Source organism: Athene noctua, chromosome 18, assembly GCF_965140245.1.
Source record: "Athene noctua chromosome 18, bAthNoc1.hap1.1, whole genome shotgun sequence".
Lineage (NCBI taxonomy): Eukaryota > Metazoa > Chordata > Aves > Strigiformes > Strigidae > Athene > Athene noctua.
This window is the reverse complement of record NC_134054.1, coordinates 14,220,209-14,247,796: the sequence shown is the minus strand read 5'-3', so window position 1 is coordinate 14,247,796 and position 27,588 is coordinate 14,220,209. Positions and strand designations below refer to the sequence as shown.

Sequence of the window (27,588 nt, the reverse complement as noted above, 5' to 3'; positions counted from 1 at the left end):
ATTAATTCTCCACTGTTTTAAGGAGTGATCGGCCCAGGACAAGCAGAAAACTGGAAAACCTAATTAAATCGGGAGCTGGGTGGAATAAATGGAGCAGGGAGTTTGTTTGCACGGTGCTGATGGATATTAACGACCGCTGGTGAAGGCACCGGGGCTCCCAGCAGGGAAGGGGAGCTTCGGGGCCGCCCGGGCCCAGCCGGGCTGCGGCAGTTTTGGGCAGGGGGTGTCAGGGCACCCACGGCCCGTGCCGCTGCCGCACACCGGGTCCGGTGCCGGAGGCGCTCGCAGGCTGCCGGCCAGGTGGGCAGCGCCGGGCACCCCGCGTCCCCCCAGGCTTCGCACCCCTCGGGGCCAGGGGGCCCAGCACCCGATTCCTGAGCCGCCAGCACCCGCCTGGCAGCGGGCAAGTCTGTCCCCTTTGCGGGCAACCAGAGCAGGGGCAGATTAAACCTCCTCAGAGGAGCCAGCGCCTGGCCTCCAAACCTCCAGCCTGGGCTTCCAGAAGCCACAGAGGGGCCAGTGGCTCTTCTCAGCCCGGTGCCGCGTTTTGCCGCCGCAGAAGGGCTCCAGCCCACCGGGCCAGCCCCAGCCCCTCCGCGAAGGAGCCTGAAAAATAACCGACACCTGAAGGGTTTTGCCACGTGGGGGAGCAGCCCGGGACTGATCGGAGTATCGCTGGCTCCGCAGCCCGGGAGGAAGGAGTTTATGTTGAACAGTTGCCATGGAAACACTATTTCTACTTTCCCGCAGCTCCCGAGCCCGGCCGCGGCTCAGCCCCTCGGGCACGGCCCTGGCAGGGGCCGGGGTCTCCATCGCCCCCTCCCTCCGCCTGCGCTCCGGCCCCGGGGGCTCGAACCCCTCCGCAACCGCCACAAGATCCCCGCGGCCTCGGGGTGCTGAGCCGGCACCTGCACCCCAGGACTGTTCCCCAGCCACGTCCCAGAGCATCGCCAGGGGTTTCGGAGGGAAGCGGTGCCTGGAGCCCACCCGGCGCTGCCCACCCCTCCAAAGGGCCATCGCAGAGCCAGGAGAGCGCCTGGAGCCGACAGAGCTGCCCGGCGCACACCCCGGCCTCCGCGGCCCCCGCGCCCCAGCTGGGACGGTGCGAGGGTGGGAATGGGGGAGACGAGCAGCATCAGGACGTTAAATGCGCATCCTGGTCTCCCTGCTCATCCTCCCCCCTGGGGATGCTGCCGCCAGAGTTTTCACCCTCTCACAGCCCCCTCACCCATCCCCGGGGGGGCCCTGCTGGGTGCTCTGCCAGCCACCACCCCCCCACACACACACCCCAACACACCAGCGATGCTGGGAAAAAGAGCCCTAATTGCTTTTTGTTTTTCTGCTTCTCCCATCATTAAATCCCTTCTTCATCCCTAATAGTTTGGGATTATATGAAGGTTAATATGTTTCAGGTTCCACACAAGTACAGCTAATTAACAAACAGTCCCCTCAATTCCCTTTAATGCCTACACATGTAATGCGATCGCTGCAATTACCTGCTTCCCAAAGCCATTACAAACCACAGAAAATTAGCTGGAACAGGTGATAAAAACCTTCTTTTATTGGTTCATAAAAGGAGCTGATCTCCGGGCAGCAGCTCCCCACCACGCAGCTGGAAGGGGCCAACCCCGTCCCCAGGCAGCCGCCAGGATCACCCGCGCTCCCAAAGAGCCCCCCAACACCGTCTCCCCCAGCCCTGAGCATCGCCTTCCCCCTGCTGCTGCAGACCACGGCGCTGGGTAAAAGCCAACCTCGCTTTCTACCGACGAAAATAAAACTGATTAAAGTAAACCCCACCCAGATGCTGGGGGTACCTCAGGCAAGGGAGCCAAAGCCAGTCCTGGCCCATAGGCGCCTCCTCATCCACCTCCCAGCGAAGGAGCATCCTGAGGCTTCAGGAGGGACCACGGGCAAACCCCCTTCGCCCTCACGCAGCCCCGTCCGGGGCCATTCCTGCCGCAATCGAAACGCTCACAGTTCAACTACTTCATGTCTGCTTTCCGGAGCCACAGAGGGAGAGACCCCGTGCCAAGGAACACGATGAGCTCCCAGCAAATTGCTCCATTGGTCTATTAGCCCTCGTTAAAAACCCGTACCTATCAGGCGAGCTTCAATTTCCAGCTACTGGATCTTGCTGTGCCTGTGCCTGCCAGATGAAAGAGCTCTCTAATAATCAGCGTCTCCTCTGCTCCGTTATTCACACCGCAGCAGCGATGCACGGGCTCTCTCCAGAGCCTCTGGCCCTGAGGAAGCACCAGCTGCAGACCCCGGCCGGGCACGGGGCTCCTCCACCGCCTGGGGCGAGCCCCCCCAGCCCCGCAGCTGCGGGGACGTGCCAGCGCCCAGGTCCCACATACAGCAGGGCTGCGGAGAGTGAAGGGATCGGCGCCGCAGACACAAGGGACCCCCCCCAGCCCGGACATCCCCCCCTTCCCGCGGGGGCTCAGCTCCCAGCTCCTCCAGCACCGGGTCCCCGCGCCAGCCCGCGGGGCCACCGTTCAGCTCCTGAAGGCAGCCCTAAAGTTGAAGGAGTCTTCGGCTGGTCTGTGGCAGAGGTTTATCTGCGCGACGCAGCCACCGTCGCCGCACACGGCCCGGCGTTCATGGGGAGGCCACAGGCCCGGGCAGGTGCCCGGCTCTCGGGGTCCTGCTCATCCCGCCCCACCCCGGGAGCGCCAGCCGGCCTCTCCACATCGGCATCTGGTCGTCTCAGCATCCTCCCCGAGTGCCCAGAGCACCCTCCAGTGACGGACCTCCTAGGCAAGAGCTTCTTATAAATGTAAATTGGGAACAGCCTCACAGCACAGGAAGAAAATCACTGTAAACAAAATCTCTGTTGCTGTGGAAACCATTAAAAATAGATTCCCCACGCTCCCCCTTTTGTGCTGGGTATTATACAGCTGGGTTCCTTCATTCCACATTATTATTACTTTTTAATTATGAATAATTTCCTCCCTTCTATAGGAAGATGGAGTAAAACCCAGAACTTTCCAAACGAGGGGCCTTTAGGATATGTTTCGATATGCAAATGAAGGCAAACATGCATTCTGTAGTGTTTACGCCACAGGGTAAAAAAAATCTTTCTGCATTAACCCTTCCCGTGCCACGTTCCCCATCTTCTCCCCTCTCCCTCAGCCGGGAAGGGCAGATGCCGGGGGCCCGTGCGCAGGCGGCTCAGGGGTGAGGGCACAGAGCAGCAGCACGGACACGTGGGGTAACGCTTCGTCCTCGGCGAGGGGCTGCAGCCAGTCGGGCGTGGAGCTCCCCGGCCAGTCCCGCTGCGCCGGGCCAGCCCGGCCACTGCCACACTTGCCTGCCCAGAGCCCTCGGACACCGCCGCACAGCCGCCCTCGGGACAGGGACCAGCTCTGCCTCTGCGGGAGCGGCCCTCGACGCTCAGAAACGTTGAGACCAGCAGAACTTCTGCTGCCTCAGCCCCGGCACGGAGCAACCGCACGCAGGGAGAGAGGGGGCACAACAAGTCCCCGTCCCGCTGAGAGAGGACAGAAATCAGTCAGGTTTGCGGTTGGACTAGATGATATTCAAGGTCTTTTCCAGACTAGATGATTCTGCGAAATCCCACCTACCACCACTGTCCCGTGGCACTCCCCTCTGGTCCAGGATTCACTCTCGGCGCAGAGGAAAGATTTTAAGTTATTTGTGAAAACTCGGTACCTGGGAAGATGGTCCCATTCCAGAGCCTGACTCAGCCGCTATTTGCGGCCCAAGTCGGCGGGAGAGGATGCTCCTCCATCGGGAACATGGTCAGGCACCAGCACCACGCCGGGCGCCAGCTGAGGACCTGGCAGCAACACGCCACGGGCAGCTCCTGCCCAGGCTGCCAGGAGCGGCCGCCTGCGGCCCCAGCACGCGCGGGCCAGGCGGAAGGTTCCCGAGCAGGCTGGCCCCGGCCCATGGCCATCGGCTCGCTGGCTCCGCACAAATTTCACGCTGCCGTGGAGGAGCAGATGGACGGCCCTGGGAACCCTCCCAGCACACGCTGAGCGAATGTCCTGCCCGCTCTGACAAGGCACCGCAGGAGCTGGGGGCAGAGGTCGGACCCCCACACCCGCCCCGGGGACGCTGCTGAGCTCGGGGCACGCAGGGCTGCAGGACAGACGTCTGTCCGTTTGTCCGCAGTGACCCGGCTCGAGGTAAGGGGCTGCGTGAGCCAGAGCCAAGGACACCCCAATCATTTCACCCCCCCCAGAAGGTCACAGGGTCTCTCCATACGGGAGCGAACACGACTTGACTTTGACTTCAAGAAAGTTTCTGATACCCCGTTATGCAGCAATTAAATAAATTATCATAAATAAAGCAGATCAGCACAGTTTAGCCAGAAGCATTAGAGCACTGGCACAAAAACCAGGCTGGAAAACCCCAAACAGGCCTGTCTTTGGAGTGCCTGAGTTTCCTAACTAAGCACAGAAAGTTTTTTTCCGTTTCCTGCAGAGACCAAACCAGGACAGGGCTCGAAGGGGGTCGGGGCTGGAGGGGAGAGGGCAGGGGCTGCAGGAGCCGCGCCCAGCACACACCCAAGGGGGCACCCAGGTAAGGGGCAGCCGTCTGGGGAGAGGAGGAGTCCTTACCGCAGAGCCCAAGACAAAAACGAGCAAGCCCTGATGCGCTACATGGAAAAAAGGCCAACGACACGCCGAGGCGCACAGAGAGCGTCACCTGCAGGACTCAGAGCCTCTGCCCATCCCTCGCTGCACCCGGCTGCAGCGGCCCTGAGCCACGGCCACACGCGGGTCCCCGAGACCACAGAAACCAACCGACCTTTCCCGGGCAGCCGCCGGCCCCTTCCCTGCCACCTCCCACCCGGAGCAGGAGCGGGCAGGTCGAGGCACCCGGGCCGAGCCCCCCGGGAGCAGCCCTTGGCCAGAGCTCGCTTCCAGCAGAGCCCCCCCGGGCGCTCGGGCAGCAGAACCCTCGTGTCAGCCCACGGCGCCTTCGCCGCCTTCTTGCCCAACCTCAGCACACTGCCACCCCCTTCCCGAAACCCCCAGAGAAAACAGAACTCCTCCTCCACAGCAGCAAACTCTCGATTCCCATTTTCAAGTGCTTTAGCGCTCCATCTCTCCAGCCATCACCTAAATTCTCCCCTACCCCCGAGCACCAACACGGAGCGTTATCACAGCTTAGGGCTGGGGGGGCCCCGAGCCCTGGCAGCGCCCGGGAGCGGGGGCCAAGGCGGCTCCGCTCTAATCCCGTGTGCGCTCGCGCTGCCGCACCCCCGCCAGACAGACACCCGGGTCTGATCCAGAGATGTCAAGTGACGGAGAATCCCCCACAGGCTTAAGCTGCTCCAGTGGTTAATTACCTTCCCTGATAAAAATACGCACTTCATTTCTAGTCAAAATTTGTCGAGCTGGAGCTTTCAGCGCCTGCATCTTGTTATGTCTTTTCCCTGCTAAATTAGAGCACTCTGTACCTGCAGAAATCTCTTGATCACAGTCTAAAACAACCTGCGTCGCAAAGCCACCTCTTAAAACTTCTCTTGGATGAAAAGTTCAACCTACTTAGGCTACATCTCGCACAGCAGAGCCGGTTTTCCAGACGGTGAGGCATTTCTGCGGCTCTTTTCTGCACAGCTCCTGTGTCACCAGTGATTTTCCAGCACGGACACCAGCGGGCCAGGGGACACGTTTTAGCTCCTCAGCGAACTGCAGCCACCCTGGCGCAGAGCGGGGATGTTCAGCATCCTGCCCTGGTGCTGGGGGGGGGGGACACAGCCCTGGGGAGCAGCCGCCGCCTCCTGCCAGCTCCGTTCCCCTGCAGGACAACCTCCAAGCCCGCTGCCCAGCGAGCTGCGCCCGGGCCAAGGGGACAGATGACGCCGTTGCCGCTCCAGCGCCGCTTCCTCTGGGCTCAGCGGGTCCAAGTCACAGGTTTGTCACGGCCGCTCCGGGTGGGGGAAACGGCCCCTCAGGGACCAAAGCTCCAAGCACCTTAAAAACACCTTATGGGGGGCTCAACAACCAGAACGGGGAGACCCAGAGCCTGGGGGGCACGTGGCTTGCTGCCAGCCCTCCTGGGGCCACCGAGCAGCACCCAGCCTCTGCTCCCTGCCCTGCCAGGGGGTCTACGGCACCTAAGCCCCCCCCCCATGCCGGGCCACATCCTGCACCACGAGGCTGCTAGTGTGGCCGCAGGAGCCGGAGCACTGCCGGGGGAAGGCAGGCTACCGAGGCAAGAGCTTTGGCAACCTGACCCGCACCGGAGGAACGGCCCAGCAAACCGGTGGCACACGGGGACCTGCTTGTGCCAACACATTGGCCAAGTAAAATAAACCCAGGGCAGTCCCCGGCCCTGGAAGCAAAGCTGAGAGAGGAGATAAACCAGCAGATCCGGGGCAGTACTCACAGGCCGCCCGGCTCCCGTCAGCACGTCCACTCCAGTCAGACCAGTCACGAGAGAGAGGGAGGGAAGGTCCGTGCTGGGGATATGGCGAAGCACAGAAACCCCCAAAATCCTGCCCGGCTCCAGCCTCCCCCCCTTCCTCCCTGCTGGCACGGGGTGTCGAGGAGCAGCAACTTTCCGTGCTCTCCGTCAGACGAGGTCCTGCTCCAGCCACAACTGCATCCTTATTTAATTCACAGCAATTATACTCACATTCTGCTAGACAAATAGATTTTACAAGCCCTCAGTTAAATGTGGATAATTACGGCTGCCTGCACCAGGGGACAGCCCTGCCCGGGCTCAGGAGGAAGAATCACATCCCGATTCCACTAATGCTGTAAATTAGCAAGGAGCATCCCAATGGCAGCAGAGTAATTACCAGCTATTGCATCCCCCCTTCCTGTGGGCTGCTGCTCCCGCGCTCCCCCCACCCCGCATCTTCCTCCCGCGCAGTACGTGTGTGTTTTCAGGCATATGCTGCTGTTAATGGGGCTTCTGTCACTTCAGCTGCTGGCAGAGATTATTTTATCTCGGGAACCCTCTCCCAGTGCCAGAGCACAGGCTTTCAGCTCTAAATCATCCACAGGGGAACACACAGGTGCAGGGGAACAGAAGATGAAAGCAGCAACTTTTTGGTTGTGCCGGGCAGCGCCCGCCACCAAGGCTCCGACAGCAACAGGCAGGGGGGACCCAGCAGGACCAGCCCCCAGCAGCCCCCCAGGAACCCACCCAACCCCAGCAGACACAGAGGGGTACTGGGGAGCAAGGAAGGAAGGTGGGGGCATGATCACCCGGACATAAACAGAGAATATTTGGCCCCAGCACTGATGGAGGAGCCCCAGGGCTGGGGGAAGGCAGGAGACAGGCTCCCACCTCAACCACAACAGCAACACCGACTACACCCCACAGCCGGGTGTTAAATCTGAGCCCTCAACAGGCAGAGGAAACCGAGGCACAATATAGGAAAGGAAAAATTTTAAAAAGCCATCGAGAGACTAAAACCACAAAATACCCCCCACGACCCCACTGACCTTTTCTGTCTCCTCCCCACGCTGCTGTGCTCAGAGGCTGGAGTAGAGCTCTAACAGAGCCCCCCCACAAACAACATCCCCCCCTTCTCCTTGGGGGCCTCTTATAGCGCAGGGGCGCTGCTCCCCCGCCCCGAGCCCTCGTTACCCCAACTGCCCGCAGATGTGCCAGTGCAGGAGAAAACCTGCAGAAAAGGAGGGAAGCCCCGTTCCAGGCAGCTGCCAGCTTTCCCTGCCAGTGACCCCCCCCCCCCCGCAGTCCCGACCCCCCTGGAGCTGGGAGCTAACAGAGCCCCGGCGAGCCGAGGGCTCCGGAGCGTGTCCTGGGGCAGGGGCGTGCTGGGGACCGTCCTCACCCACCGGTGTGACTGCGAGTCCCTGCCCCTCCCTCCCCACCTGCAGCTGCTGTAGCAGAATAAAGAAGAAAATCGAATGAAATGGCCACATTTTTCACACCGCTCCGTCAAAGCGAACTTGGGTGCTTGTGAAGATACTTCAGAGCCTGCGTGTGAGCAGGGCTTAGGCTGGGAGTGCCTGGGGGAAGGCGGTGAGCGTCGTTAAAATGATAAGTTGAACACAGAGGGGAGCGAGAGCAGAGAGGAGAAGGTGAATGGTGCTCCCCGTGTCCAGCGCTGGCTGCCGGGGCCCCGCAGGGAGATCGGGCGCCACGGACACATCCTCAGAGTGAGTGTCAACCCAGCACGGCAAGTGTGGACCCCCCCGCAGGGCACAGACCCCCCCGCAGGGCACAGACCCCCCCGCGGGGCGCACACCCCCACCGCCGCACCCGCTCCCCGCCTCTGCTGCGCACCCAGACGGCGGAGCTGGGAACAATCCTGCTCTGGGCACGCTCCGGCCCCGCAGCCCCGCGGGCTCTGCCACCGTGTGCCGCAGCTCCGCTGACGCTCCCGCTGCCCGGGCACCCCCAGGAGAGGGGGGCACCGCTCCGCGGCTGGCGCGGCGGCCGCCGGCACACGGAGGCTCCGCAAGGCTCCTGCCAGGGAAAGCTCGTGCACTTTACCACTGCTGAGAAGCTTCTGTGATCCTGAAATATCATCTTCCCCTGGGCAACTTCGTATGCGAGGCTCGGGACTTGCCGGAGCGTTAAGCTGACATCTAGGTCAGAGCAAGGAATAGCTCAACGCCTCCAGGAAAAAGGGTTTTCCTTTCGCATCCCAGCGCCTCCTGCACAGGCTCCGACCCAGACTAGGGGCGAGCACTTAGCAGGGGTGACCGCTTCAGGCCTCGCATGAAGCAGGCTGTGGGGGTGGAAAAGGGACCGACAAAATTTCAGAGACCTGGTCTAGGCGTGAGCTGCCATTTCTGGAGGCCTCTCAGCTCTTCACGGTCCCTGGAGCAGCACCTCTGCAGGAAAAGGCTCTTGCAGAATTTAAAACCCCGGGGGGAGCCCGGCTGGGCACGGACAGAGCGCCTGGACCCGCGCCAGGGCCGGCAAACGGATTCTGGCCGTATTTAGCACGACAGATGCCACGTCCAGGAACCAGCGCTGCGCACGGAAGACACGTCCTGGCCAGCGACACCTCTGACCTTGGTGGCCAACAGCCTGGGGTGCTCGCCCCAGCCCGGCCGCAGGTCCCAGGCACCGGGGTGCCGGGGAGGGCTGCGGCACAGGGAGGCACCACGCTCCGGCCACGGCACAGCCGAGGGGGCTGGAGCAGCCACCGGCAGCCTCACGGCATGGCCCGACCCCTCGCCTGCACCAGCTCTGCTCCTCCAGAAACCCGACGAGCGATTAAATAGCTAACACGTGCGGAAGGACGGCTGAGGGAGCGAGAGCGCCGGGCTCCTGCCGGCAGCAGCCGCTGGTCGCTGCCACCCTCAAGCCCCGTGGCGCTGGGGAAGGGTCAGGCTGGCGCTGCGGGTGGGGGAGGACACCCTGCCCTGTTATTTTAACACCGTCACAGGCGCTTCCCTCCACGGGAACGGGGGACGACGAGGCAGGAGTTTTCCTGACAAAGTGTCCCGGTGGCTGCGCAGCGGGAGCAGGGTGTGATAGATCATAGGAACAAATCCAGGAGCAGGGTGAGACGAGGATCGGCAGAGACCGGCGGTAAATCTCGGTGCTGATGGTGCTGGAGATGAGCTGGCTGGCTTTCAGGGGGGCGAGCAGCAGGGGGAAGAGAGGGATAACAAGAGCTGTGAGCAGCGCCGGATCCTGCGTCCCGGCTGGTGCAGAGGCCTCGCTGTCAGGGAGACAAAGTGGAGTCGCTCAAGCGCATCGCTGATTTTTTAATAAAAGCAGGTAACTCTGGCAATCCAGCACTCGGCCCCGTTTCCTATTCCCTGGCCGCCCCATCTCCCCCAGCCCCACTCTCTCCACCCCACGGCACCGCCATGGGGCTGGGGATGCAGCACAGGGCCCGCTCCCACGGGATCGCCTGGCGCGGGGCAGACGGTGCCAGGACTCGCCTCGCTGCAGCGGGACCCGGCGCAGGCGCTGCCCGGGACACGCTGTCCCCTCGCTGGGGCTCTGCCAGCGACCGGGGCCCTGCTCTGCCACGGCGACCGAGCCCCGGGCCCGGGCCCCCTCCCAAACCCGGCCGTTGTGCCCGTGCGGAGGAACAGGCGGAACCCAGGACAGAGGGGCCGTGTCGGGGCGCGTGTGTGCCCGGGGCCAGGAGCCGGGAAGGCAGGGCCGGCCCCGCTCCCCTGCAGCAAAGCTCCGCGACGGCCCTTCTCCCCCCGCGTGTCACAATGATTGAGTGCAGGATGCAGGCGCTGTAATGGTTTCATCAACTTAGCTACTTTTTATGAGAAATTTGTTCCAATACCTTCCCTTTCCCCGGCTGCTGTCACCTTAACAGATGCCAGACCAGAAAGAATAATAATCCTGGCAGGAAACTTTGAACCAGAGCGAGTGGCTTCCTGGGGAGGGCGGCAGGAGGTGGGAGAAAACCCATTTTTGCAGGAGCTCAGGACCACTCAGAGCTGCCTCAGCCTGACGCGCCAGTGTTGGGAGATTCGCTGGTGCCCTCCTCTTCCTCCCCGCCGGGAGCTGCCTCACACAGATGTGCCGCAGTGCTGGTGAAACACAGCTCAGGACAGGGGCCCTCCAGCCTCAGCCCCATCCGCCCCGCCTCCCTGCCTGCTGGGCTGACCCCCACCCCAGTAAGCACCTAAAATGCGCCTCCTGACACGATTCCTGCACCTATTTCTGTCCCCGGCCGCGCTGCCCCTCTCCCAGCCGGCTGGTGCAGCACCCGACCTCCCGCTCCCCGGTGAGGTTTGGGGCTCCCCCCTCCAGCTCACGTGCCCGAGGGATGGAGGGCAGAGCCTCACCGCACAGCGCAGCGCGGGGGGACCCCCTCTGCCAGCCGGCTCCCCGCCTTGTCCCCCTCCCCAGGGGCAGCAGCCCCCCGGCAAGGGCAGGGCGAGGGGGCAGCGCCGGCAGGACCGACCCAGACGTGGTGGAAGGCAAAAGGTCAGATTTTATGGGGCCCCACATGCCGCTGCCAGATCCCCCCACCAGCCACCACGCCGCAAGGTCGGACGCGGCCATCCCGACCCATCGCTTCCCCGGGGCCCAGAACGCTGCGAGCGCCGGGGCACAGGCGGGCAGGAGGCAGCGGGGCAGCACGGAGACCCCCTGCCACTGCCGGCCCGGTGGGCACGGGCAGGTCCGAGGGCTCCAGGGACAGCCCGGCCCGCGCCGGGGGATGCGATGCCCGTGCCGAGTCCCTGGGCAGACGGAGGGAGCCCGGGCAGCTTCCCCCGAGCGTGGCAAAGCCCCGGGAGCTAATCTGGGGATTCCCAAGGCTGCGAGTGCCAGACCTGCCCTCGTGCCTGCCTTCTCCTGCGAGGAGCTGCTGCTTCGGTATGAGTCATCGCTGGAAGACGAATTCTATTTAAAGGACGTTATTCGTAGAAAATTGAGTTTTAATAACAGGGCATCAAACAAGGAGAAAATACCAAACTTCCAAGCGGAGCTAAGTTTCCGTATGTTAATTTATACAGCACATTCGCTGCTTGAAGGAATAAAAATCATGCAGAGAGCTCCTCTCTCCGACAAAGCGGTGACAGGAGCCCTCTCCTGCTCCCTGCTCCTGCCACGCCGGAGCATCCCCCGGTCCCGGGGAGCAGGAGTCGGGCCCGGCCACCCCCGCCACGGCTGCTGCCGCCGGCACGGCCGGGGGAGCGAAGGCTTCGGGCTCGCCAGCCGCCCCGCGCGCTGCCACGCTCCCGAGAGCCTTCGGGCTTAGTTTAGCCTGCTGGTGGGAGGGCGGGAGGAGACAGCGCTGAGCTCGCTTTAAAAATAGATCAAACCCTCTGCTACGGAGCCATTTTATTAGAGCAGCACAAGCTGTCGGGCTGGTGACACCTATGCGAACGCTTGGGTAAGTTTTCCCAGATGAATTTGAAAAGCAAGTGAGGGGAAGAACGACAAAGACAGCAAAGCAGGCTTGTTTTCCAACAAAAAAAAAAAAAAGACGGGGGGTAGAAGCTTGTCCGCACCGGCAGCCCCTTGCCCTGGCCCCAGCCCACGTCTCCCGTCCAGCACCGGGCGCTCAGGGCTCAGCTCTGCCTCAAGGCCTCAACTCGCTCGTACCAGGGTGAGGCTTTGGCTCATCCCAAAGCTGCCCGCTGGCTCCTGCACCCGCTGCCTGCCAGCTCCTCTGCCCGCTGGCTCCTCTGCCCGCTGCCTGTCAGATCCTCTGTCCACTGCCCGCTGGCTCCTCTGCCCACCAGCTCCTCCGCCTGCTGCCCGCTGCCTGCTCTGCCCAGCCCGGTGGCTCCCGTGCCCCCAGCTCTGGCCAGGGCCAACCCGTCGCTCAAAGCGGAGCCTCGGGTTTCCCGGTGCCGCAGCCGAGCCTCACGCCCGCCTGACCCAGCTGCCCCGGAGCCCTTCCCGGGCCGATCCCAAACCCCGGCAGCGCCGCGCGGCAGCCACGGCTCAGGGACGCTGCCAGGTCCCAAACCCGACGAGAACATGGACGAACGAAGCAAATCAAATCCCAGGGCTCTGAGCTTCCACCGGAGCTCCCCCGTCTGCGGCGCAGGAACCGCGGGGCCCTGGGGCGCACACCCGGCGCTGCTGCACCTGGCGACGGCAGCCGAGCAACCTTCCAGCCTGGCCCTGAGTCAACCCATCACCTGATTCATGTGACTGCCCTCAGCCTCTCCTCCCCTGCCAGCACACGGCTCTGCCTCTGAGGGGGCAACGACTGGGCCAGAGTCCAGCTCTGCCAGAATTTTAAAAGTAATCAGGAACGGGGGTCACCTTTCCCCGCACGGCTCTGCCCCGGCCCCGGCGATGCGCCCGCCAGCCCTGTCCCCCCACAGGCTGCCCAGGAAGGGGGTTCCCAGGGCTCAGCGAGGCTGAGGGGTTCAGCTCGTGCTCCAGGGGCTCTTCCCAGCTGGGCACAGCAGTGGCAAAGCCCAGACACCAAACCGAGGACCCAGCTCGCCTGCTGCCCCCGAGCCCAGCAAAGCCTCTCCGAGCTGGAGCAGCCGAGTGCCAAGGACAGGATTTATTTCAGCAGGGCTCCGCAGCTCGCAGCAGCCAGCCCAGGCTCCCAGTATTCCCCTTTGTGCACACTACAATTGACTCATGTTTTTAAAAGGAAAATTGGGAAGGGGGAAGGGAAAGAAAAAATACAGAAATGCCTCAGAATCAAACCTCGGAGAAAGCGTGGGAGCTCTCCAGAGAGGAGGAAAGCACTTTCTATATAATTCACCTTTTGTCATTTAATCACCACCCCTCTTGCTGCCGGCAGCCGGGCGGTACGGCCGGGTAATGGCCATGTGCTGGGAGATCCACGGCGGGGCCTGGGGACCTGCCCTCCACACCGAGCTGCGGCGCAAAACTTCCATCCCCTGGCCCAGTTTGCCAAGGAGACGAGCTGATTTCCTCTCCTCCGAAGCAGCTTACAATGCAGCTGGCAGCACGCCAGGCTCTTTTTAGAGAAATGTTAATGATGCCCAGGGAAGAGCTAATCATGTGTCATGGAAACAACTTTGTGCCAGTCAAAGTGCCACAGGGCCCCAGCCCCGCGTGGGGACGCGGTGCCCGCAGGTGAGGGCAGGACCGGGGCTCCTCTCCGTGAGGCCACGGGTCAGGTGCCGGCGTCCGGCGATGGCCCCGTGCAGGGGTTTAGCACCTGCAGCTCCCAGGGACGGCTCCGGGGGACAGTGACAGGCCCCTCCTGGCCCCACCAGACCAAGGCGGGAGCATCACCCGAGGCTCCCGAGAGCCTCCCAGCTCCCCCCTGCAGCCGCCTCTCCCGGGGAATTTCACCCAAATTACAGCATTGGAGCAAACAGACAGAGCAGGGCGGTCAGCAGGTAACAGAAATAGCCGGGGCACACCTGGGATGGGGGAGCTCCCCCAGGAAGGACCAAACCCAGCGGGACCGTGGGGGCTGTCACGCGCTGCTGAGCCGTCCCCGCCTGCACCCCTGACCTCTGCCCGGCCGCAGCACCCGGCACCTCGAGCCCCGCCGGCTCCCCAAAGCCTCGCATCGACTTCTGGGTGCCCCCGTGCCGCCCGGCGCAGCCCGGGAGCACAGCACCCCCCAGCCAGATCGCCCGGGGACAGCCTGGTCATCAGGCATCATTTAAGGGAAAAAAAGCTCTGATTTCTGTTTTTCCCCGCAGCGCCTTTCCAAGCTGACCTGTCTTCTAGGAAATAACAAACCCCTTCGTTTCCTTGGGGACCTCACGGCGTGGTCTCGCTCCTGGCATCCGGCATCAGCCCCTGTGTGTGCCAGCGGGACGCCCCGAGCCCGGCTGAGGGAGCCTCTCCCAGATGGGCAACGGGATTCCGGGGGAATCACTAATTCCTCCAGCCCGGCCTCGCCTGCCCCTGCGGCTCACTCCTCCTCCGGAGAGGACTCAGCACCGACACAGTCACATTTTGCAAACCGCATCTCTGAGTTTTTCAGCATTTTGCATCCATTTGTCTTTCAGCTTCTACCCTGACGGGTGCACGACTTCCAGCAGGAACCTTCTCATGCCCTTATGGCAGTTGGCAGCTGACAATAAAAGGCATCGTCTGCACCTCAGGGGCAGCCCGACATCCCCAGGCACGGTGTGGGGCTGCCACAGACCGTCCCCCTGCCACATCCCCAGACACGGACCGCGAGGAACGGCTGCAGGACACAACCCCGGCTCCGACGGCCACGCGTTGAGTCCGTCCAAATAACACAACAGCAAACAAAAATATATCTGTGCGTCAGGGTTAGCTCCCAGAGTAAAGACAAGAGGACCTAAGAGGCCACAGCCTTCAGCCGTAAGGCCAGCAGAGTTTTATTTAATGCAGGAGGAGTAAATAGAGTCCTCAGCGAGAGGAAGAAAGCTCCCAGAGAACAGACCCAGAACTAAGCGGATAAATAACGCAGCTGGCAGGACTTGAGAGGAGAGAAGGAGCCTGCGAGGAACAGGGAGGGGAGGCAGCAGCCGCACAGAAAACCTCGTGTGCCAGGCAGCACGGGCAGAGCGAGGACTGCCGGGGGCTGAATGGGATGCTGTGGCAAAATAGTAAAAGGTTCATTAATTATGTAAATAAAAAGATAATACAGAAAAAAGTGAGGCTGCTACACAGCATGGATGAGCAGAGATAAAACTAACCTAGGTGTTGCCTGAAAACTGACTGAACAATTAGCTCCGGCTTTCAGGGGGGATGGTGATTAAGACACTGTCGTCTGCAGGGTGCTGCCTCACGGAACCGAGGAAGAGGAACGGAAGCTTCAGCCTCCAAAGGAGCAAAACTCAAAACATCCAGTGAGTTCAAACCAGAGGAACGAGGAACTCTCCATCCCAGAGACCCACCAGAACCGGCCCAACCCCAGACGTGCCAGGCTGCAACGGGCCACAGCCCTGGAAAAGAGGAGCACGGAGCCAGGAAAGGAGCCAGCGGCAGGGAGAGACCCCCCAGGCCCCCCCAACACGCAGGGCAGGAGCTCAGTGAAAAACAAGGCGGAAATACATGACAAACAGGTAAGAGGTAACGTTGCCTTACCAAAGGCAGCCCATGCCAGAACAAGCTGGTATCGTCCTTCAGACAAGGGGGTCGCGGGTGGCCTGGCCAGCACCAGCACCCCAGGGCAGGCTGGCGAGGGCCGGGGGGGGCACTGGCCACGCAGGAGGAGAGGCTTCAGCCGGGGGGGCTGGCAGACCTCGAGACCGGAGCGACCGAACCGCACAAAGTTCAAAATGCTGAACATAAGGACGACGCGAGAATTTCTGCTCTAACCTGGAAAAACACAGAGAGAAACATCTAGGTATATTACTCAGTTACAAGCTGACTATGAGTCACCATCTCCTGCATCTGTGAAAAAAAAGCAAGTGTGTTTCTAGGCTGCCTGGCGGAGAGGTTTCCAGGGGAAAGCAGGCAGCAGCCACGGCACCGCGCGAGGCTCTGCCGGGCCCGATCCCTGCCGCTGGGCGAGCGGGGTGGGAGGGGGGCACAGGCTGCCCAGGGGCGCGGGCAGAGGGGCAGGAGGACAGAGGAGCTCAGCCGAGGCTTCTGCGCTAGAAATAGGCGGGGAGTAGGCACTGGGGAGGGAGAGGAGCTGCTCAGGCTCAAGGAGAATGTTGGCACCAGTATAAACGGGTGTAAAAGGCCGCAAATAAAGGGAGGCAGGAAGGAAACCGGGACGTTTCTGTGCCCGGGGAGGGACAGGCACCATCCAGGTCGGGTGAGGAGAGGGGCCGCGGGTGGGACTGCCTGGGTGCCGGGGTCTGGGCCTCCTCCTCAAACAAACCTTCAAACTCCTCAGAAACCGCCCCAGGATGTTCCACCATTTCATCAGCGGAGCTGAGGAGCGATGGCCCGGGGCTGAGCAGCCCCTTCCCGGCCGCCCAGCGCCGCGCCGGAGCCCCCTCCCCGCGCCAGCCCCTGCCCGCGTGCTGCCCACCGCGCTCCCCCGGCTCCGCGCAGAAAACCAGGCTGCTAATCAGATGGAAAGTCTCCATCCCATAATAAACAGAGTGTACTATTTATAAACCTGAAAACGTCTTTATTATTATTATTTTCCCCCAGAAAAAAAAAAAAAAAAGATAAAAAAACCCTTGCACAATACTGTTAAATACACCCCACCAAGGACTCGCAGGTCTGCGGCGCTGGTATCGCTTCCCCAGGCAGTGCCCAGTGGAACAGATGGCAGTGTGGGCGTTAGGTACCAGCCTCCTGGCAATCTGAACATCTGTTACCGTTAGAAAATGCTAATTGCCATCAATCAGGACAGCACCTACCCACATTTACATGCAAGCACAAAAAAATTACGTCTAAATTTCTCCGAGTACAACACTTGCTGCATGTTAAGTAACTGGAGCTGCTCAGATGCTGCAAGGCAGCCTGGCACCGGCGGCTGCGGGCGGGCACCGCATCTGAGCGCCCGGCCTGCCCCGCAGCGCCCGCAGCGCCCGGGACCCGGCAGGGCCAGCCGCTCCTCCCAGCCTGCCCCGTCCCCGGGGCACCCCCGGACCCCCCCGCGCCCCGTCCCCACCTGCAGGGTACACGCACCCGTCCCTCCGCGGCGCTGCCCCCGCCCAGGCCGGACACGCAGCAGGAGCCCTTTGCCCCCCACCTGTCCCCTCCGGTGACTTTGGGCCCCACGCCCCGACCCGCAGACCCCCGCACACCCTCCGCCGCTCCCCTCTGCCCAGCTCTGCGAGGCTGCCCGAGGGGGGGGCACCGAGATGGACCCTCGAACCCGGGAGCTGCCCGGCCCTGGCGGGTCTCTGTGGCCCGTTCTGGGGGAAGGGGAGACGCTCTCCACCCCCAGAGCGCGGGAACGGCCCCGCTGGGGTTTATCAGCCCACGTTTGGAGGAGGCCACACCGATCCCGCCGCGGGCCCCCCCAGGGACCCCCCGGCCCCGCGAGCGGCCGAGCTGCGACGGCGCTTGGAGCATCTTCCCTGGGAGGCCCCGGCTGCCCCAGCGCGGCGGCGGGGCCCGTCGGAACAAATGTGGGATGGCAAATCGGGCGGCACAAAGCTGAAGGAGGGAAGCAGGACACGAAGACACCTGGAGCACGGTGACACCCGCGACACAGCCCCCCCGCGGCGGCCCCCAGGGACGCTCCGGCCGCCCTCGCAGGGAACACAAACGCTGCTCTGGGCTGGAGCCAAGCTCTCCCTGTTCCCTCCTCGATTTAGGAGCCTCTCGGCGACGCTGGGCGAAGGAGGAGCGTGCTGAGCCTCACCCGGGAGCGGCGCCTCTTCGATGGCGAAGACAACCCTCAAAGGGCTGTTTGACCCCCACTTGGGGCTTTTCTCTCCAGATTTTGGTCCCAGACCGAACCTGCCAGCCCAGCCCCGTGCTGCCAAGGCTCTGCTCCCCACCGCTCAGCCGGCTTCAGCTTCTGGCCCCCAGAGGCAGCGCCCAGCAGGGACCTTCAGACACCGTCCCTGCGATATGGGGTCCCTGAGATTTTGCGCCAGAGCTGGGGGGGGGACAGTGAACAGTGAACCCCCACACTGCGCTCCTGGGGAGCAGAAAGCTCCGATTCTCACAGGGGGTACATCCCTCCCGTCTGCTGGGTCGGGGCTGAGGCAGAGCAGAGTGGGGGGCTCACCAGGGGGTCCCCCACCCTGGGGGCTCAGCACCCCCATCAGCACCCAGCACACTCACCGAGCGGCTCAGTCCTCATGGGCAGGGCCCAGCCTCACCCCCCCCCCGGGGTGCTGCCACCCCTGGGGGGCTCAGCGCAGGCAGCAGCACCCACCCGGGTCGGGGAAGCTCCGGCTCTTCCCAAAGAAGAGGAAGAGGAGCGAGGAGAAGCGGCCGCGCTGCCGAGGGGAAGGGGACGGGCGGGGGGGGGGGAGCTGTCAGGGAGCCTCGCAGGAGCCACCGGCCCCGCAGCTGTTCGTTCGCGGCTGCCGGGCTCCGGCTCCGTCCCCCGGTTCACCCCACGGCCCTCCCCAGCCCTGGCTCCCTGACAAACTCCCACCGGCGCGAGCAGGTTGCAGCCCCGCTGCTCGCTCCCCGCAGCTCCCACCATTACTCAGCAGCCGAGGGAATCGCTCAGAGCTGCAAGGTCACTCAAAAACACCATCTGGCCAAGAACCGCTCCTCGCCCCGGAGAGAGCAGGAGAGAAATCATTCCAACACGCCGAAGGCCACCACCCTCCCCTCAGCCGCCCCGGCTGCACGCCAGCATCCCGCGGCACTCCCTCGGCCCCGGCGCGGGGGGGGACGCAGCATCCCCGCCTGGGGACACCCCCAGCCCTGGCCCGGCGAGGCAGCCCTGGGCAAGCAGCACCACGGCTGGGGCAACCTCCCAGGAGGAGCCGGGAGCCTCCGCATCACCAAGGCAGCCGAAGCCTCCAGGAGCATCCGGGAAAACCTCACAACGCGCCCAGCCACAGGGCGAGGGGTTTGGTGCCCAGGAGCGGGGGGCACGGCTATAAATACAGCTGCCCCAGGCAGGCAGAGGCGCCGAGGCTGCCAAGATAAAATACACAGAGGAGGCGAGGAGCTGGCCGCGGGTCGCTGCCCGGGCGGCAGCAGGTGGCACGGGAACGGGAACGGCACCGGGCCAGCCCCTCGCTGTGCCGGCCAGCGGCCACCGCGGCCTCGCCGGCCCCCTCCAACACTGGTGGGTGTGACTCTGGGTGCCATAGTGGGGGTGTCACCGGCCTTTCTGGGGGGGCACCAGCTGCCGGAGCACCACGACAGCCCCCAGGAGCTGCTGCTCCCGGCCCCCTCCCTCCAGCACCACCCAGGGACTATTTATGGGGAGCTGAAGTCACTTTGCTCAGGCTCTGAAGTCACATTCGTCTCTGCTTGTGCTACTTCTCCTGCGCTTCAAAGTGTCACAACACGGGCGCTATCTTTGCCGCGGCGGCTGCCCCCCACACGCTGTGTCCCAGATGCACTCCCGGAGCTGCTCGCAGCCGGGCGCTTTCCCAGCCCGGGCGCTCGCCAGGGAAGGCTCGGCGCGGCGCGGGGCTGCCAGCGACGGCTGGGCGCCGCGCGCGGGGACTCTGACTCACACCCAGCCCAGCCAATAAATAAATATTTGACTGGAGTTCATTTGCAAACTGAATAACGGGGAGCACGTCCAAGGCGCTCAAGCGGTGCTCGGCGGCGGGTCCCCGAGGGGGCAGGAGCGGGGGCACGGCCTGGGGCTCTGCGAGGGCCCGGACACGGCGCTGACGGCAGAGACGGGGCATCGCCCCCGGGGCTGCACCGCAGGGGGTCACCCCGGCCGCCCGCATCTTGGTGGCCCTGGGACCCCACGGGCTGGTCCCCGTGGGCCCGCAGCGAGCCCCGCGGTGCATGAGATCCCTTCCATATGGGAGCAGCCAGCGGAGCTGCCAGCTCCCAGCTCCGGCGCTTGCTGCTACATCTGGAAACTCTTCTCACCCTTAATTGTTCTTAATGCTTTAACACGTGGAGTGACTAATAAGACACTAATTGGGCGGCGTTACCAGCGAGAGACGGAGTGGGGAGCGCGGCTGGCAGTGCCCTCTGCGCCGAGCCGGCGCTCTCCCAGCCACTTAGCTGCCGGTGTGCTGCAAGTATCATAAATCACTACAAACCCAAGCGCTTTTCCCTTCTCGGCCTTTCCCAGAGCGGTGGGAAACCCGCCTCCAGCAGCGGGGAGAGCAACGAGCTGCAGATTTTAGTTCTGTCTCACGGCCACCTGCGCCCCAGGAGCAAGGGAAGGGAGGAGGCAGGGTCCTCCCCGGCAGGGACATCCCGCACGCCTTCCCCCCCTTGAGCAGGAAAGCACCCGGCAGCCCCCCAGCCCCCCCCAACTTCCCCCTCCAGCACCAAGCCGGGGGCTGCCGAGGGCTCCCACCGCCCGCGGCTCACGGGCACCGCCGGGACGGCTCCCACTCGCCATCGCATCACCAGAAGATGACGAGCGGCCAGCGGGAACGCACCCGCCCCTGGGAGACGCACGGCGGCGGCTGCTGGGGAGCTCGGGTGGAGGATGCGTGCATTTGGGACACCCCCCCGCACCCCGGAGAGCCGTGGGGTGACAGCCCCCCAATGCCAGGGCTGCCCGGGGAGCTCCCGCAGGGCTGCCAGCCCTGCCCGGGCATCTGCCGGCGGCACCGCGCTCGCTGGAGCTGCTCGACAGCGGGAAATAGGCACAAATCTTGTTACACACTGGCTAAGCCTCCCTGGGCATGTTTTCTATAAATCTCCTGGAATTTATTATATGATAACTAGCCTGGAAAAGCTAAATTAAATCCACAGCCAAGAAACTGACTTTCAAGTGTGACCTAATTTACTTGCTCTGAGGGGAGGGAGGGAGCGGGGATCCCGGTGCCAGTCATTCCCGGGGTGACCTCCCCGTGCAGCCCCACACCCCCCGTCCTCCTCCCCGCCAGGACTTTGGGGACGGAGCTGCGCAGCCTTTCATGTCTGAGCGGATCTCGCACTCCCACTCGATGGAACAAAAGTGCCTCGAGGGCTCCCCTGTCAGATGTTTCTCCACTGCTCATCTTTAAGCTGCCCTGGAAGCAGCGCTCTCCTCCTGGGGGGCTCTGGCGGGTTTGGGGGTGACGGGGAGGGTCGTCCAGGGGCTCCGCATCAGCCCGTTCCTGCCGTCCCAGCCCCCCCAGTTTGCAGCTCATGGCTGACAACCCAAAGCCTTCACGCAAGGCCCCAGCGAGGGGGACGGCTCGTGGGGAGGGAGGTTTAAAGGCAGAAAAGGGAGGAAATGGGGCTGGGAAGAGACGCAGCCCCACGGCAGAGCCCGGGCAGGGCTGCATTTGCCCCCCCCCAGTCCCTGCCTGCCCGCAGCACTTTGCAGGAGCGGTGCAGGCAGGGCGGGCAGGGCGGGCAGCACAGGCAGGGCCTGCGGCGAGGGCGACGTGGGCAGAGCGGGACCGCGGTGCTCCGGCAGACCCGGGGGTGGGCTCGGGGCTGGCACGCGGGCGCGTGCTGTTGTTCTGGAACGGAGTGCACTGGCAGAGCGGCATGTGGGAAGCTTGCATAATAGTGCCAGCCCACACTACGCCTGCTCCTTCCCAGCATGATCAGCCCCTCGCTTTCATGAGCAATAACATCCACCCAAAGTTTTCTAAAAGACCAAAAAAAAAAAAAAAAGCTTCAAGGTGATACGCAGAGCTCAGCTGCCTGCGCTGCCTCCAAACTGATTAATGCAGCTGGGGAAACCCATCTGCACAGCCTCTTCGCAGAGGCGAGGCTTCTCTAATCCCCCTCTCGGGACGACCTCTGCCCCCCCCGGGGGACGAGGATGCTCCAAACCTCGCTGCCCGTGCGCTGTTTCCCAGGACACCCTCGGAACGGGGCACAGCAGAGCAGCCGGCGTGCGGCGAGCGGCCCTGCGCGGGGGGACGGGCGGCTGCCCCGTGCCGGGACCCCCCACCTGTGGGCTCTGCTGGCACCCGCTCCCGCCCGGGTGCTCCCCTCTGCTCCCCCCAGCCGGGGGGGGAGAGCGGCCCCGGCTCTGGGGGTCCCCCGCAGCCGGAGGGGACAGGGCCCCGGGACACACGTGCAGTGGCAGGCGGTGCCGTGCGGCCCGTCCCCAGGCAGCGCCCAGTCCCCGGCCATCGCGTCACAAGCACGACTGTGACAGCCCTGCCAGGAGCCGGCTGCACCCGCGGGTACTCGCCATGCCGGGGAGAAATGGGGACAACGGATCGTCTGGAGGAGAAAGTCCTGCTGCCTTTGCTGGGTTTAAATTTTAACTAGTCCTTAAGCTGGTGCAAGCTCCCAGCGCCCGCTGGTGCCAGCGCGAGGCGGGGTTTTAGTCCGTGTAATGTGAAGTGACAGAGATGGGTTCAAACCAGACCGAAGGGAGCCCCGCGTGCCGCCGCGGGGGGCTTTTGTGGCACAGCCTGTGCCAAGAGCCGGGTCTTGGTGGGTCTGTCCGGGCTGTGACACGCAGGGCTGCGTGTGTGACGCTCGCACGCTCCCCGTGCGCTCCGGGACCCCGCGCTCCCGCTGCGAGCAGGAGGGCAACGGTCGGGACCGATCCCTGCAGAGTCCAGCCCGCGGGGCAGGACCGGACCCCCCACCCCGTCCCGTGAGGATCGGGGCAAATGTGGCTTCTCCCCGCGACGGTTCCCTTCACCAGGTCATCTCACGAGAGCCTGGACCTCGGGCACTTGTGCCGCCCCAGGTGGGTGTGGGGCGTTCACCCAGCGCCGGCGCGAAGCACGCGGCCGGCTGAATGGCGGGCGGCTGCCCCAGACGCAGCCCGTGGGAAGCAGCAGCTTGTCCCTGAACCAAAAACCATCTCCACACACCCCCCCACCCCGAACCTGGGCTGCTCGGTGGCAGCAACGTACCTGGAGGCCAAGAGCAGGTGCCTCGTGCTGCGGTTGCAGGCGGGAGCTCACGCTCGCGTTCGCCCCTCGGAGCCGTCGGGAAGAGCCGTCGGGGTCTCACAGCAGCAGCTTCTCAGCCTGAAAGAGAGAGGGAGAGGCTCCAGTCCCGTCCCTGTGTAGGCACCGCTGCTAATAACGGAGGAGGACGCCGCAGAGCTCAGCGCCTCGGAGCGCTCCCAGGGACTCGCACGCCCTTGTCCCCCTCTAACAGCACAATCACCTCGCGGCTGGAGTGCGGCCCCGCTGCCCACAGAGGCAGCCCAGCAGGCAGGACCCTGCCCACAGGCAAAGCCCCCGAGAGGGGGAGGCGTGTCCGGCCCTGGGAACGGGGCTTGGCTGAGGGGTGGCGGCGTGTCCCTGGATCGGGGGTCCCCAGCTCAGGGGTCCCCAGTGGGACCATGTCCCGGTGTCTGCAGTGATACAGGATGCTGAGGCTGGTCCTGCCTCCCCAGGGAGCACAGCAGAGCACACGGGATGGAGACAAGGAAAGGAAAAGGCTTCTTCCTAAGGGAAAAAATCCCTCCCCGCCACCCACTCCCCCCCTAAAGGCCCCTCCGAGGCAGCCCGCAGTCCCATGTCACTCTCAGCAGGTCTGGTTTGTTTTTCCCCGACCCAGGTTGAATGAGAGATAATTTAACAGCTTGTCCCCCATTGTAATGGGACTTTTTTCCCCTTCTCCCCCCCCTGGGCAGCCCATCCATCACGGCACCGAGCGGCAACGTCCACCCCACGACCTCCGCCAGGCAGCTCCCCCCGCCCGCCGTGAGTTATGACACCGGCCCCGCGCGGCAGGACGGGCTCAGCGCGCCGGCTCCGCGCCGGGAGCCGAGATTTATCCCCTCGGCGGAATAGGGGGCAGAGGCCGGGAGATAAGTCACAGCAAAGCTGCAGGAGCGTCTCTCAAGGTCCTCCAAGGTTGGCTCATTAAAAAGCAAGGAGAAGAGGAAAGAAAAAAAAAAAATGCCCGCAGTGGTGTGGCTCACGCATCACCCTCCTGCCTTCAAATCAGCCAAAACCAAGAGGGAAGCAGAAAGGGAGCCGGGAGCCCACGGGCCGGCTCTGCAGCCACCCCCAGCGGGAGGGCGACTGGCCAGGGCCCCGCAAAGCCACCAGCACCCCCCAAACACCCGTCCCAGAAGAGTACCCCAAGAAACGAGGCAGCGCCCGCACAGGGACGCCGTGTCCCAGCAGTGCAGGAGCACCCAGCAGAGCCCTGGGGAAGGGCGAGAGCTGACAAGCAGCTGACGGGCAGCCCGCAGAGGCTCTCGGGTGGCGGCCGGGGGAGGATGTGGGAGAAGACGGGCAGAGGGATCCCAAACACGGCACAGAACTGGCCCTGCGGCTCCCGCTACCGTCCCCATCGGCGCAGAAAGCGGCAGCCGTGGCCCCACAGTCCGGAGGTGCCGTCGGCCCCACGTGCAGCCCTTTCCCAGCCCCGCGGTGACACCCATCTCCCACCTTCAGGGGACAGACGCCTCTGGGACGGGGTCCCTCGGGCCCCAAGCAGGCTGGAGCGTGCAGACACTCCGGGACTGGCACCTGCGGTCACCCGGCTCCGGGGTGCAGCCGTTGGGCTCTGCCGCAAAATCCGGGCACGCCAAGCCCGCTGCCGGGAGCAGGCACCATCCCCACACCAGGAATCCATCGCTGCTGCTGGGGAGGGACCACAGAACCCCCGGAGAAACTGTGAACGGCACAGGAACTCCCCAGCCTCCCCAAACTCGCTGGAATTCCCCTTCTGCCTCATTAGTCCTGCTCATTAGGCTCTGCTCCTGATGAGCACGCATTGCTAGAGCCGGGCTCAGCAGAACCCCCCGCTCCCCAGCCCCCCCAGCCCAGCTGCTCTGCCCCAGCCCGGTCCCTCACCCCCCCGGCGCAGGAACCCCTTTGCCCGGCCGCAGCCCCCCGCTCCCGCCTCGGGTTACCTGTGTGTTCCCAGGAACCGCGGCGCTGCCGCCGTCCGGCTCCTGAGGGGTTTTTAATCGCGCACACCTCTCCCCTCGGCTCGCCCCCGAAGCAGCCCCCGCACCGCCGGCCAGCCGGGACGGGCACCAAGGCAGCGCCGGGCACCCCCCGTCCCCGGGGAAGGCACCTCGGGGGAACCGGCCCAGAGCGGGTTCTCGAGGCACGAGCTGAGTTCGAGCCTGCGAGGGAGCTGGGCGCGGGGGCTGGGGAGGCGCCAGGATCGGCTCCCCCGAGCTCCTGCGCCCCTCAGGGCTGAGACTTTCACCCCAAAATCCCTGAAACGGCACCTCCGGCCCAAGCCCAGCTTCGCTCTTCAACCACTTCCCCGGCGACTTGGGCAACCAGGAGCCCTCGCCCCAAAGCCCAGCCCGCCGCTGGGCAGCGCCGGAGGCAGCACCCCCGCCTCTCCTCCCCGACACCTCATTTCCCACAGGGACTCATTCAGCTGCAGCTCCCTCACTCGCACTGCAGGGTTACCCCAGACTGAGAAAAACCCACCCCATGTGGTGCGGCGAGCGCCGGGCACGATAAACACGGGGAAAAACCAACAGCCTCCCTAAACCAAGCTGAACACAGTAACATTTTTTCAGCACCTTCTGTTTTCAAAAGCAAGCCCACGTGTGCGCAGGGGGTCAGGGCTGGGGGGGGGCCCAGCAGCACCTCTCTCCCACAGCTCCCAGCCCCGCTCGGCGGCATCCCTGGGGAAAGCGCTTGGGCCTCAGGAAGGGGCTGAAAGCAGATTGCCCACCCCCAGGGGGCATCTCCCCCAGGAGCCACCCGGCTTTTACTACACAATAAAACACTGCGATTAGATCTACAAGCCAACCCCTGGAAGGCTAAGAGGTTTTATCAAAGCCGGCAGCACCCCAGGGAGGAGACAGAAAGATAAGGGCAGCTGCCTGCAGCATCCGCAATCCCAGGGCCAGCCCCGCCGCTGCTGCTGGGGGGTGCAGGACTGGGGCTGCACCCACCCGTTTTCGGGGATGCTCCCCGGGGGAGGCTCAGCCCCATCCCCAGCCCAGCCAGGCCGCGGTGGCAGTGGGGTGAGGGAGAACTCCCCCTCATGGGGACGGTGCTGGAGGGGACGTCTGGGGGGGTGGCGGCGAATACCCGCAGTGATTTTTCCCGTGGATGCAGAGGAGGGGGGGAGCGGGGACTCTTCCTGCAGAAAACGCACTGAAGCAGCACTCGGAGCCTGTGCAGCCCGAGATACTGCTCCTGCTCCAGCCCAGATCAGGAGCTATTTCCCACTTATCAGTGCCGAGCCTGATATCTGTGCAGCAGAACACAGCGCTTGGTAATAGGATTTTGATGCTGAACAGAAGATGTTTTTTCCCCGAGTCTCACTTACGTCACACCTGGAGGTATCCATGGCCATGGAGGTGACACAGAGGAAGGCTAAAGAGTTTCGACTCTTGCGCTGAGGGAGCAGCTTCTCCTTTAGCTGCAAAACAGCAGAATTAAAGCAATCTAATATTAGCTGCCCGCTTTGTGCCCCCACGCCAGCACAGGCCTGGGGAGAGGAGGGAGCAGAGCACATCCCTGCTGCAGCACCCCCTTCCCCGGCACCACCGACCCCTCCGGCCCCGGGCTGGCAGGACCCTGCTCCTGCCCACACCCCCCGCGGGAGCAGGCAGAGCCCTGCCGGGGGACACACACACACAGCAGCACCCCACGAGCATCACCCGCTCCCCCGGCCCCACTGTCAGCTCCATCCCGCGCCGCCGGGACCACCCACGCGCCGCAGCAGCAGCAGCAGCAGCGCGGAGCCCGGCTTGGGCGGCGGAGCCGCGCTCGCAGCTGCCTCGGGGAAAGGGGAGGAAGACTTGTCACCTCCCTGCCACCCTCCTCCCCGTCTGAGCGAGAGGGAAGGTCCCACGCACCCCCGCTGCCGGAGCTGGGAAAGTCTCTGCCTGCCACAGACAAAACCAAAGGGATGGGAACCACCCCCGCCAGGCGCGGGTGACATCTCACCCGTGGGAACGCTGCCGGCGCGGCGTCGGGGCTGTCACCGCCACCCACGGCGCCAAGCGGGCGGACGAAGGGCACCGCCAGAAAGGCCCCGGGTGGGCGACTCCGAGCACCCGCGGGAGAGGAGAGTCCGGCCGAGGCCGAGGCAGCGCATCGCACCTCCGGCAGCCCCCAGGGCCGGGCTGAGCGCGGGGGGAGGCGCTCACGGGGCGTGCGCTGCTCGTGGGGCGCAGGCCCGCTCTGAGGGGGTGCTGGCCCCCGTGGGGGGACACAGCACTCGAGAAGCCCCTCACCAGGCTGCCCGCGGGCGCGGGCTGAGCCAGCCGGGGGGAACACGCTCCTTAGGAGCGAAGCGGGGAGGCAACTCGAGGCGCTCGGGGGGAGCAGGATGCGTCCCCCCTCGCAGCATCTGCATTTTCTAACCCAGCTCCAGAGAACAGGGAGTTACGGCAGCCTCGGGAAAGAGCCCCACTGCTCTAAAGGTGCGTTGCTGTTAGATAAAAGAGCCAGGAAAGAAGGGAAAGACGGGCAACAGACGGAAGGAGAAACCATCTTGAACAAAAGGATGGAGAAAACGGTCCCAGAAAGTGCCACAGGAGCCACCCCCGGCCCCCCCTGCCAGCCGGGGGGGGGACACAGCCCCCCTGGGCTCCACAGCTCTACAGTCCTCCTGCAATTCTGTTTTCAATTTTGCAGGTAGGAACGTCACCGCCTCCTCATTCGCCCCCTGACACCCCGAGGCAGCGCGGTGGCTGCGAGAGGCTCCACCACCTGCCTCCAGCCGGGCCCGCGCGGGCAGCGCCTGCCCAGGAGCGCGGGCAGCGCCTGCTGCGGGGGGGACAGGGATGCCAGGACAACGGTTGCAGTCTGTTTTTCTGCACAAGTGCATTAAGTATTCTGCACAGCACTTTTGCTGTAAATCACTTCCTATTCAGGCTCACTGCTG

At 64.1% G+C, this 27,588-nt stretch overlaps 1 protein-coding gene across 3 annotated transcripts in view; it reads right to left on the bottom strand.

Moving 5' to 3' along the window:
- Positions 1–27,588, bottom strand: part of RBFOX3 (RNA binding fox-1 homolog 3) — a 125,163-nt gene that overhangs the window by 64,556 nt on the left and 33,019 nt on the right. For all 3 annotated transcript variants that reach the window (XM_074921644.1, XM_074921646.1, XM_074921645.1), the window contains exon 2: positions 22,668–22,784. The gene's annotated coding sequence lies outside the window, so the exon portion shown is untranslated. The remainder of the gene's footprint in view (positions 1–22,667; positions 22,785–27,588) is intronic.